The sequence below is a fragment of the Pan troglodytes genome, chromosome 2 (genome assembly GCF_028858775.2).
Source record: "Pan troglodytes isolate AG18354 chromosome 2, NHGRI_mPanTro3-v2.0_pri, whole genome shotgun sequence".
Taxonomy (NCBI): domain Eukaryota; kingdom Metazoa; phylum Chordata; class Mammalia; order Primates; family Hominidae; genus Pan; species Pan troglodytes.
In genome coordinates, this window is record NC_086015.1 from 147,366,780 (window position 1) to 147,380,130 (window position 13,351).

Below are 13,351 nucleotides of genomic sequence, written 5' to 3' on the forward strand. Positions count from 1 at the left end.
CTTCACATGGCAGGAGGAGAGAGAGGAGAGAGAGGAAAGAGATAGGGGAAGTGCCACACTTCAAAACCATCAACTCTCATGAGAACTCACTCACTATCATGAGAACAGCAAGGGAAAAACCACCCCCATGATCCAATCACCTCCCACCAGGTCCCTCCCTAAACATGTGGGATTGCATTTTGAGATGAGATTTGGGTGGGGACACAAAGCCAAACCATATCAAGGGGATAGAGTGGGAAACTGAAATAAGTGTTAAAGTTAAGAGATAAATTAAGTAGTTACATGCCGTTTCCATTTTTCCTGTAATGATCACTGACATTTGATATGAATTACCTTTACCAGTAGATAGTCTCCATCTTATTTCTGTTTAGCTTGAGTTTCTGGGGTAACTGACATTCTTTACTCTCTATACTTCTGCTGGCACCTCCAGAAGTCAACGAAGGTGTAAAAATGGAATATTTTTCATGTTAGAATATCATGCCAGGGGATGAGGTCTTGGAGCTTTCTCCAGGATAGAATGACTTTCTTCATAGCACCAACATTGTAAATAAGACATTATTATCAATACAGTATTGAACGATCACCAGATTGTGGGTCCACAATTATATTGTTTCTATATGAAATATCATTTTAGGCAAGCAGCCTTTGAATGAACTTTGGAATGCAATTCACTATAAATATAAATGATATTTTAGTAATATCAGTTATTGTATATATATATATATATTTAAAGGCAAATTTTAAAGCCTAATTTGTTATTTAATGTAACATTATCAGGTGCAATATATTATCTAATAAATTATTCCATGAAAAAACTCAGCAAATCGCTGAGAGAAAACATCTTAGATACAACAAGGTTGAGTGTATTCTAATATCATGTGGATAAATTACTCAAATATATAATCTAAGAGTAGGATAATAGAATATAAACTGAAATGGTGCATACATTAACATGACATGAATTATATTGTTTTTAGATATAGAGTGTCTGTTTCTTAATTTATAGATGGATACAGAGGTTCAGTGAGTGCTTTCCTGGCTTCCTACTATTATGAAAACAGCCAATAATTATCTTAATACTTCCTGAAATGATCTACAAGTAACTCAAATTGATGACAACTTGATTGGTGCCAAACGACTTGGCAAAGAGTCAGAGACTTCTTTGAACACGGCCATTTATGCTGACCTGCTCTGTAACTCAATATAATGTGATCTGACCGATGCTGCATAATGTTAGGCATCTAGTACAAAATTGGGAAGCATTGCTCTCTCATTCTCATCAACATGAGAAAAAAATATGGCTCTGAACTATAAGTGTTGTAAGGGATTAATTTTCTTCTAGCTATTTGCTGGTTTAACATGAGACCATTGAGCCTGGGACAACTGGCCTATGTAAATAAGCTAGATATGTCCAGAGGGACTGTTGATGCTTCGCCAACCAGAGGTAATGAACTGGCTGATAAGTGACAGGGAGTTGAAAACAGAGACAAGATTTTTTCGCAGTGTAATTTTCCTGTGAAGTGATAGCTTAGCGACATCTACTCCTGTATTCTAAATATCACTGTTTTTTAAGGCTCTTTATTCTCAACTCTTACCATTCCTACCTGTTACTGAGGTTGAAAAGATAATCCACTTATTTACTTAAAATTATCCTTATGAGGCTGGGCATGGTGTCTCACACCTGTAACCCAAGCACTTTGGGATGCTGAGGCAGGAGGATTGCTTGAGGCCAGAAGTTCAAGACCAGCCTGTGCAAGTGAGTGAGGCCCTGTCTCTACAAAATTTTTAAAAGTTAGCTTGGCATGGTGGGACACCTATAGTCCTAGCTACTCAGGAGGCTATGGCAGGAGAATAGCTTGAACCCAACCATTCACAGTTGCAGTGCACTAGAATCACACCACAGCACTTTAGCCTGGGCAACAGAGTGAGGGGTCTCTAAAAAAAAAATCCCAATGACATTTATGGAAATAGATTATTTCCCTAAATATGCCAATCTAATAATCTTTGCCAAGGAGTAAACCGACATGGTGGTGGGATTTGGGACAGCATGGCATGACTTCTAGTTGTTATCATGGTGACATTTTTGTGAACTTTCCATTTCAATATGTATTACATGGATCAATTTTTTTCTATTTTGTTACAGTCTTCTTTTCATTACCACATGATGAACTTATTTTTCTGAAAAATATTTTATTTTTAGCTGCTTAAAAAGATCATATTGGCCAGGTGCGGTGGCTCATGCCTGTAATTCCAGCACTTTGGGAGGCCGAGTCAAGTGGATCAACTGAGGTCAGGAGTTCGAGACCAGCCTGGCCAACATGGTGAAACCCTGTCTCTACTAAAAATACAAAAAACAAACAAACAAACAAAAATAGCCAGGCATGGTGGCAGATGCCTGTAATCCCAGCTACTCGCGAGGCTGAGGCAGGAGAATCTCTTGAACCCAGGAGGTGGAAGTTGCAGTGAGCTGAGATCATGCCATTGCACTCCAGCCTGGGCAACAAGAGCGAAACTCTGTCTCAAAAAAAAAAAAAATTTCATGTCAATTTTGGGGTTAAATTTTAATAGAAGCTATTTCTTAAAACCTATTCATTAATATCACTTAATTATTAAACAAATATTATACGTGAATCCACAATGAACCAAGTAGAAGGCTATATGTTGCAGACAAAGAGATGAATTATTAATAGTCTCAACAATAAGGAGTTTATAGCCTTGCCTATCAGAAGAAGCTTCGGTTCTTCTTGCTATGTAAATCACTTGGAATTCTAACTAGCTGGTGTAGGTATGAGTTTTCTAAAATTGGGGATACAACTAGATGAAATGTGTTAGATTAAATATGTTCATTTATTTCTGGTCTTTCCTGAAACCCTACTAAAATTACACCAAAGGAATTTTAGAAAGTTAGAAACCCACAGAAAAGAAAGAAAAATGAGAAGATTACAGCAGACTAAAAATATAAACCAATTTTTTTAAGTGCCGGAAAGGTAGTGGATAAGTCATAATTGACTTATCAGATTATGTAACTCTTACATCTAAGCCTGCTGATATGAGAGCAAAGAACCAAGCCAGTTTGTCCTATAGATACCTAAAAAGGCTGAGGAGTTGGTGATACCAGGTACCTCAAGATGAAGAACATAGGCTTGGACAGAAAGCAGGAAGATCAGTTAAAAGTCTTGAAAGTATCAGAACACCAGATCCCCCTCCCTGACTCCAAGTGATTTTCTTTCTCTAACCCATTAAGAAGACCGAAGTAAAGTTTTCTCTCTGCAGGTGCTGAATCAGACAAGTTCTGATCTGGAGAATACTGAACACACCTCTGATTTGGGGGGGTGGCTGTGATGAGCTATATTGAAACCACAGAATTTAAGTGAAAGGTACATACTATATTGTGAGATCCTTATACCATCTTTTCCCTGTTTGGTTCCTAGAATGATCTCAGCTGCGTGATGTCTCTAGGAAGGAGATGGAAAATTGCTTTTTTGGGGGAAAACTAACTAGCCTAATAGAAAATTTCTACACACTAATTTTGCGATCCCCAATGAAATGCCTAGTTTTGTTTGTTTGTTTGTTTGTTTGTTTGTTTTTTGAGACAGAGTCTCGCTCTGTCACCCAGGCTGGAGTGCAGTGGCACGATCTTGGCTCACTGCAACCTCCACCTCCCAGGTTCAAGTGATTCTCCTGCATCAGCCTCCCGAGTAGCTGGGACTACAGGCATGCGCCACCATGCCTGGCTAATTTTTGTATTTTTAGTAGAGACAGGGTTTCACTGTGTTGGCCAGGCTGGTCTTGAACTACTGACCTTGTGATCCGCCTGCCTCGGCCTCCCAAAGTGCTGGGATTGTAGGTGTGAGCCACCGCACCCACCCCTAGGTTTTAATTTGATCATGTTATAGTAAAGCTCACCAGTTGTCAAGCTCAATCATGTACTGTATATAGAGCTTCTAGTCATCGCTTCAGTGCCTTGTTCTCAAAAGTTAAAGAATAGTTAAAAATCACATTTCAGGGAAACTTCTATAAGAAAGAAAGGCAGAAAAGTGGAAGAGAGGGAAAAGAGGGAGGAAGAGAGAGCAGGATAAAAAAGTCAGATGAAACAGGCAATTAGCTAGCAGGCAAAACCACATACACAGACACATAGACACCTGCACACACAGACATCCCTCCCACACATATGGTAATTAAAGTTCTCATAGAGATTGAATACATAAAATAAAAATGAGGGAACATAAAATAAAGAGCAGTCAGATAACAAGAGCTCTTAGACATTAAAAAAGAAAATGGTAACATAAATTAAAATAGAAGGCTGGAAGATAAATTGTAAAAGACCTTCCAAAAAGTAGAAGTTAAAAAATCATAAACTCAGAAGGCCCAACTTTCAACTAATATTAGTTCCAGAAGGAGAGAACAGAGAAAGGAAAGGAGAAGAAATTATCAAATTATAAGAACATTTCCCAGTTTGAAGAGCCCACCAATATTCTGTCAAGAAACATTAAGTTCCTACTAATGCATGTCATCTGGATATTTCAGAATGTCGTGGTCAAAGTGAATAACATTAAAAAAGATTCTAAAATGAAAAAAAGGTCACATATAAATGGATTATAAATCATAATGTCATTACAGTAATGTGAGAACCTAGAGCAGGGATTGGGAAGCTGTATTTGCCAATAAAATTTTACTGGAGGACAGCCATGCTTATTTGTTTACAAGTTGTCTATGGTTGCTTTGGAGCCAAAACAGCAGAATTGAGTCGTTTCAACAGTGAGCAGATGGCCCACAAATCCTAAAAGTTTGATATCTTCCTCTTTATAGAAAAAAATTGCCATTTCCTAAATAAGAAGATAACTGAGTGATGCTTTCAAAATTATGAGAAAATACGGTTTACAACTGATAATTTGTTACCACCCACACTAAAAATTAATTATGAATGTAGAATAATGGCCTTTTCAGACATGTAAAATTTTGAACACTTACCTCTTGAACATTGTTTCTCATAAAGCTACTAAAAGAGATGAAGAGGATTTGCAGGGAAATTGATTAAAACAAATTTCAAGATGAAATCTGTAGAGCAAACAATATAATTTGAGGCTAGCAGATGGAAGGTTTAGTAGGGATATTCTGATGGATAAATAATATTGCTAGAATAGTTGAAAAATACATTTAGAGTTGAAGCCCTTGAGATGACTTAGTGGGAGGTACACACACATTTTAAATCAAATACAAAATAGAAGGCAAGTATACCATCAGAGAAGCAAAGGTTTATATAAGAGAGAAAATATGAGAGCATACTTAGTGGTTTAACTGGAAACCATATTACCTGGCCTCCCAAAAGATGGTATAACCATATTTGGAAGATGGGGATGAGGAAGTATGTACAGCTATGTGTGTGTTTGTGTATGGGGAACAGCACATACAGAAGCTAATCTTCCTCTTCTGTGTGAGAATTAGTTACTAGCAATTTAATTATGTTATTATGACATATACATATAAACACCCTAAGAAAAAACTAAAAGAGATGACGGTGTTGATATAGTTTGGATATTTGTTTATTCCCTATCTCATGTTGAATCCCCAGTGTTGGAGGTGGGCTTAGTGGGAGGTATTTGTATCATGGGAGCAGATCCCTCATGAATGGCTTAGTGCCTTCCCCATGGTAATGACTTGACATGACAGCTGATTATTAAAAGGAGCCTGGCACCTCCTCCTCTCTTCTCTTGCTCCTTTTCTCTCCACGTGGCATGCTGGCTCCCTTTGCCTTCCACCATGAGTAAAAGTTTCCTGAGGCCTCACTAGAAGCTGAGCAGATGCCAGCACCAAGTTTTCTGTGCAGCCTGCAGAACTGCCAGCCAAGTAAATATCTTTTCTTTATAAATCACCCAGCCTCAGGTATTCCTTCATAGCGATGCAAAATGGACTAACACTAATAAGAAGCAGTGATTGCTTCTCTTTTTTTCTTTCTTTCTTTTTTTTTGAAATGGAGTTTTGCTCTTGATGCCCAGGCTGGAGTGCAATGGCACTATCTTGGCTCACTGCAACCTCCACCTCCCCGGTTCAAGTGATTCTCCTGCTTCAGCCTCCCAAGTAGCTGGGATTACAGTCGCCTGCCACCACACCCGTTAATTTTTTTGTATTTTTAGTAGAGACGGGGTTTCACCATGTTGGCCAGGCTGGTCTCAAACTCCTGACCTCAGGTGATCCACCTGCCTCTGCCATTCAAAGTGCTGGGGATTACAGGCTTGAGCCACTGTGCCTGGCCCAGTGGTTGCTTCTTAGAAGTGAGAATCAGTTGTTGGCAGAATTGGGAGAGGGAAGAAATAAGGGAGAAGACAACTTTTTTTTTTCATTATAAATCTGGTATATTCTTTGTTTCTTAACCTGAGAACTTCTATGACTCTCATTAAAGTGTAAATTAAATCTTAATTTAAAAAGGGAGATCTAAAGGTTGGCCATTTACTAATTTGAGCCTATCTGAAAATTTTAAATTGTCAGCGTTCATGTACAAAATCAGATGTTCATGCATGCTAAAATTTTTTCAGGGTTAAGTGCTACCATTTTGCAGGTTTAAAATTTCCCCATTTTTGTTACCCACAGCTATTTCAGAATGAAGGAATAAATCTAAATCACTGAGAATTTGAAAATGGTTCACCTTTCTAGAAACGGGTCAAATCTTAAAAGGAAAAGGAGTGAAAATATAATTTCTTTTTAGCAGTTCCAGCAATATATAATAAAGACAGTCATTGCAAGATTTTTAGAATGTAAAACTAACTTTACGGTAGATGGTTTAATGCCAGAAGAAAGTTAATATTACATAATTATAAAAGATGAGGATAAATATAAAAATGACAGATACAAAAATCTGTTCATTAGACTGAAAGATTATATGTGTGATTTGGAAATTTCAACTACGTTCTTACAGAAAGGACTGAATGCACAGTAGCCATAATAACTGCTGCATCTTTTATGTAGGATTAATAATACACTCTCATTGGTAATCATGATTTATAATGCAGTGCATATTTTATAAAGGTTCAATCACTTATCTTCCCAAAGAAACTTTTTCTCTCAAGTGCACTGTTGGAACTAGAAACTAAAAGTTCACTAATGCTCTTACTAAAATTCACAGAAACATGGTAGTGCTCTTAGAACAACTAGAAACATAATTTACTTGAATGTCAAAGAAGAATAGAAATTTATGCATAAATTTCTGGAAATATAAGAAAACTATGAGAACTGTGAAATTTTCAAGACTTTTTTTTGTTGAGGCGAGGTCTCACTCTGTCACCCATGCTGGAATTCAAGACTTTTTATTCCTATCTTCAAGAAAATAATTAAAGTGATAAAGCATAAAAATATGCAAAATAGTGGACAAAGGTAGTTAAGAATCAACATCATACTGTAGAAAAGGCAGTTATTTTTGTAATCTGGTTGTTAGCAAATTCTCAGATTTTAGAGTTCCATTCTCCTGATTTTGTCTAATTTAAGGTTATTTTTGTAAAGTAGGTGTGGTACAACAGCCAATTGCTATTCTTGAATTTCTTAGTAAAATACAGGAGATGCTGTAGTCAAATACACACTCTTCATTTCTGATTTGAGCTTCTCCATCAAATTAACATGCACTCTCTTACCAAAACAAGCTAGATGAGAAATAGAAAATTGCAAGGCTACTACCATATCTTTCTTGCTCTTTTGCTTTAAAATTTAATTTTAAAAAGTTTATTTCAAATAATTCAATTGGAACTAGCTCCTCAAGGAGATTTTTGGGGTGATACTAGAAAGGGAGTTAAATACAGAAAGGAAAAAAAGCTCAGCAAATACTTACCACAACCCTTTGGCTCTTGTGGCTGCCTGACAATCATCTCTTCCCAGAAATAACCAGCTTACCATTGAACAGTTATTCTTTATGCAACCAGCATCACAGTGCTCTACTTTGCTTGGAAGGAATGATGGCATAATGTAGGGATTTATATAAATATTAAGCATTAGCTAATGGTTTCACCACGTGTTTGGAAAATTGAAAGGAGTATCAATGGGGGATAGTGGCAAGAAGATCTAGAATAAAAATCTAGATGAATCTCTCAAACTTAGCCCCCCAGTGCTCACCTCAGTCATTGTAAAGACTATTCTTAATAATCAAGTGGGTAGGATGTTTACTCTGATTTTGTAGTGATTTACCAAGGCTATCCTAGTGCTTTTTAAAGGAGTTCTTAAAGAAAGTGGTTATATTTGTGGGATATACTTCATCATAGGCTCAAGAACACACACTTCTCGCCAATGCTGTCCCTATTTCTACTATTGAGACTCCCATTTACCAGAGAGCAGCTACTAACCTAGGGCATTCATACAGTTTTATACTTCTGTGACCATCCAGCTATCTGGTAGCAGATTGATTACAATGAGACTTCTTTTCTTCTAAAGAATGCATTTTTAATTGCCGTCGCCAATTGGCTTATTAAGGCAAAAATGATGGATATAACAGTACAATAGAAATATCAGTGTGGAAATTAGAAAACCTGGAGTCAAAGCTCAGCTTTACAATATTTATTTATTTACAATAAGCCCTCTCAGTCACAATGTTCTTCACTTTTACAATAAGAAAAATAATCCCTATCTCCAGTGTTGCTATGATCATTAAATGAGATTTTTTAAATGAAAATATTTACAAAATGTAAAGCAGCATAAGTAAGTGAGCAATTACTATTAATAATTAATGGACCTTTGAGTATATTTCAGCTTGTTTTTCAGAAAACCAATCAAAGAAAGACAGCATTTATTCTTTAATCCAATAAACATTTATTAAATTATTACTCTGTGTCTGGAAATAGGTAATAAAAATGAAACAGTAAACAAAACAAAATTTCTACTCTCATAAAGCTCATGCTAGGGGTCACATAGAAAATAAACAAAATGCAATAAATGTAAAAAATTAAGGTTACTTCAGAATTTTTTTAATGTTGGTAATACAGTAAATGAAAGTGACGTGGAATAGGGTCATTGGGAGAGTTCCTTTACTTTGCATCTGCAAGGAATGGCTGTTAGAATTAATAAGGAGCCAACAGTAGAAATGAAGAATTTGCCCATGAACGTAGTCAAGTAGGTATGTCAGATAAGAACATGGTGTTCAAAAGAGGAGTTTAGGCTCAGACATAAATTTGGGAGTTTTCAGCATCTGGAAGCTGTCTAAGGCCATTGAAAAGCATGAAATAAACTAATGAGAAAATGCTTTACAAAAATTAGAAATAATCTCGTGTGTGAGTTATGGGCAATTCATGTATTTATAGATTAGATGGAAGAGAAGAAATTGCAAAAGAGAGTAAGATTATATGGCTAGAGAGGTAGGGGAAAAAAACGCAAAGTATGAAGTCATGGGGCAAAAGAACAGAGTGTTTCTGGAACAAATAAGTGATCAGTTATGTTAAATACTGCTAAAATTTTCAGAATTATGAAGAAATAAATGTAATTTTTGGATTTGGCAATACACAGGATATTGGTGACCTCGAGAAAAGCAATTGTATGGAGTTTAAGTGGTGCAAGATAGATTAGCTGTCTGAGGAATCAGTGGGAGTTGAAGAAAGGTGGATTCCATGTCAAAAAGATTACAAAGACAGATCCAGTAGGTCCCATATCCATGAAACAGGAATTCCAAAAGGCAAGAACTAAGATGACAGAATAGAAAAAAATAAACGTGTAACAGATTAGTCGACTTCAAATACAAATTTGAGTCTTCAGAATTATAGGACTCATTAAGTTGCAGATACTTTTTTCAACTTTTTATTATAAAAAAGTAAACCTAAATAAAGGAAGACAGAATAGGTTAATGAGTCCTCATGTACTATGTACCCCCATCATCCAGCTATAATTATTAGCCTTTAACCAATCTGATCTACATCTTAACCAATTTTCTTCTCCCAAATTGTTTTGAATTAAATTCCAGGTACCCTGTTATTTCCTCTGTATATATTTTAGTATTTATTTCTAAGACAAATAAAAACTTTAAAAAAGCATAACCATTATGATTTGCAAAAAATGAATTGATAATATTCCTTCTTATCGTCAAATATTAAGTCTATTGCTTGAATTTCTAATGGTCTCATCAATGTTATATATTTTTTTCAATATGTTTGAACCAAGATCCAAATATGGCCCTTGCATAGAAATTGGTTGATAAGTGTCTTAAGTGCCTTTTATAGGTTTCCTCTCTGTTTCTTTGCTTTTATAATTATTTGTTGGAGAAACTGTGCTTTTTAATTCTGGAGTTTTTCATTATGAAGTCTGTCAATTGCCTCCCTGGTGTGTTGAATAAAAAGATCTTATAATCTTTGTATTTCTTAAAGGTTAATATGGACCTGAAGGCTTGACCAGAAAAATATTGATGCATTTTTGTTTGTTTGTTTTGCCAATGCTGCTTCATAAATGCTCCTATTAGAAAGCATACAATGTCTGGGTTTTTGTCTTTTTGTGATATAAAATACAATTGATCATCAATGCCTAGATTCATTATGGTTTGAAAAATGGTGGTATTCTGATTCTATCACTCATTTGTTATTAGCTAGAATACTTCTCTAAAAGAAAATTTCCTTCATTGTTATCTGGTTACCTAGTGGTACAGTTATATAGGAAATGCAGAGTAGATGCATGAGTCTTTTCCCTATTTACTAGTTTTCAAAATTATGAGTTGGTTCACTAATATTCCATATACTTATTTTTACATCATACAGACTTATAGATCTAAGCATTTATCTTATTTATCTTATTAATGCTCAGAATTTTTATCATTGATGTACATCGCCTCTTTGGGTTGACTCCTAAGTTCTTTTGAACCCTAGTAGTATTAGAGAGTTTCCTTGCCACATGGTATGGCAAAGTACACTGGATTACCTTATATAATTTCTTCTCCAGACCTGAAGCCAGCCATTTCTCCAGGGCCTCTGATTCCTTTCAGTGGATAATAGCATGTGGTGACCACCAGCAGGATGCTAAGAGCCCTAGAGCTTAAAGTATATATTTAAAAAAAAAAAAAAAAGTAGGAACCAAAAAAAAAAAAAAAAGAGTGTACACTATGAATGGGTTGGTCGTTTTCTTCCTGGCTTTTTTTCTTTTTATTCAGAGTTAGGAAATACTTTTATTTTTTAAAGGAAAATTCATCATAAATTTGCGCTGGTACTTTTTGACACAGGATTCTTTCAGTGAAGCTTTGCCGGCCGGAAATCTCCATGGCCGGCCTTGCCTCTGCCCGGTCTTCACTCAAGCCTGCTGGGCCCTCTCCACCTACTTGGTCCATCAGTCTGTGCTTGGCTCATCCTAGCAACCTGGATCCCGCACCCGCTATGGCACCGTGCTTGGCTGGAGGCTGGTCCGAGCGTCCGTGACTAGCTTCCACCTTCAGCGCCAGCTTTTGGGCAAGGGGAACGCAGTGGAACCCAAAAACTCGGAGACATCAGCAACCACGGAGGCCCAAAGAGGTGTTACAGCTTCTGCTCAGGGAGTCCCAGCTAGGGAATGAAACAGTTCTGTCTCTTATTCCCGCCGCTTGCAACTTGGTGAACAGGGGCATGTTATAGCTTGTCCATTCTCTCCTCCCATGGCTTGGCAAACAGGGGCGTGTTACAGCTCTGGCTTGAGGAGTCCTGAGGTCTGAGCCCCCAGAAGGGTTGCAGCTCTTCACTCCCATGTGTGGCAAATGGGAGCAGGTTACAGCTCTTTGCATTCACACCACAGGCAGCTCCGCGAGCTGGCCAGGAGCATGTTACAGCCCCTTTTTGCTTCCACTGTTGGATGGGTTCTGGATTCTTTTCCCATGACCAAGAACAATGAGATACGCAGACACTGGAGAGTGAGAAAGGCAGAGAAGAATTTTACTGAGCAATACAGAAGCCCTTGACAGTGAGAGGGGACCTTAAGTGGGTAGCCCCCTGTGTGAGAAGGGGCCTGAAAGCAGGTAGCTCGTCTGTGTGGCTGAGTCAAGAGTTTTTATAGGTTTGAAATGAGGAGGCGCAGGTTGTAGGTAGCTTTGGAAGAGGCAACATTTGATTGGTTAAAAAACATTATTCAAAAAGAACCAATGAGGAAGGAGTGGGAAAAAAGTTCTCACTCCAATCACGGACTCTATCCGGAACTGCAGCTTGATTTTCAGGCTTTAAATTTTTTTTGGTTTGAAGGTTGGGTTTCACTGGGGACTCACCTCTGTCTGCCTAGGAATTTGTCTGTCTCCTGCCACTATCGCTTTCAATTCAAATGAAAGATTATGAGGGATTTTACTTAACCATTTCATTGTTACAATTGCATCTCCTTTTACTTATTCTGAGAGTTCTCATTCTCAAAAACATAAGGGAATTATAGAATTAGAATATCACATAGTATTCATAATTTTTGCCCGAAAATATACCCACAACAGATTCAGACTAATAATACCAACAATTCACTTATAATTACTAAAAATGTTTTTAAAATTTATTTTAACTTTTGGGTATATCCTTCTAGGGAGCTACAATCAAATTACTGTTCCTTAAAATTACTTGGAACAACATTGTGCCATCAACTAAATGTACAGTAAGTTTACTTTAAAGCTTTTATTTTCATTTTTTAAGGATTGCTTTAAAATCATTTTATTTAGATTTATGTAAAATTTAAATAAACAAGATATATCCAAAGAAATTTAGATTCTATTCCTTCCTGTTTCTTTATATTCTTTTTCTCCTTTTAAAGGAAATTACTCTTTTTATTATGGTTATTTTTCTATTGTTTGCTTTTTAAGACAAAAAATAGGTATTTGTCTTCATATCTTTCCATTCTGTGCTAATTGATAGCATTCCATGTGCAATTTTCTTCACCTTGCTTTTTCTGTTTTTGCTTTTTTAACTTAACAATTTATCTTGGACATCGTTCCATATTAGTAAGCAGAAATATTTCTCATTTTATTTTATTTATTTATTTATGTTGAGATGGAATCTTGCTCTGTCACCCAGGCTGGAGTGCAGTGGCACGATCTCGGTTCACTGCAACCTCCACCTACCGGGTTCAAGTGACCCTCCTACCTCAGCCTCCCGAGTACCTGGGACTACAGGCATGCACCACCACGCCCAGCCACTTTTTGTATTATTAGTAGAGACAGGGTTTCACCATGTTGGCCAGGCTAGTCTCGAACTCCTGACCTCAAGTGATCCAGCCTCCCAAAGTGCTGGCATTACAGGCGTGAACCACTGCACTTGGCCCTCATCCCATTTTAGACTTGCCTAACACTCTACTTTGTGGGTGTACCCATAGTTAATATAATTAGCTCAAATGAAGGACATTTGGGTTTCTACCAGGTCATAATCTAGCAATAAATAGCTTTGTGTAAATGACCTCATATTTTTGC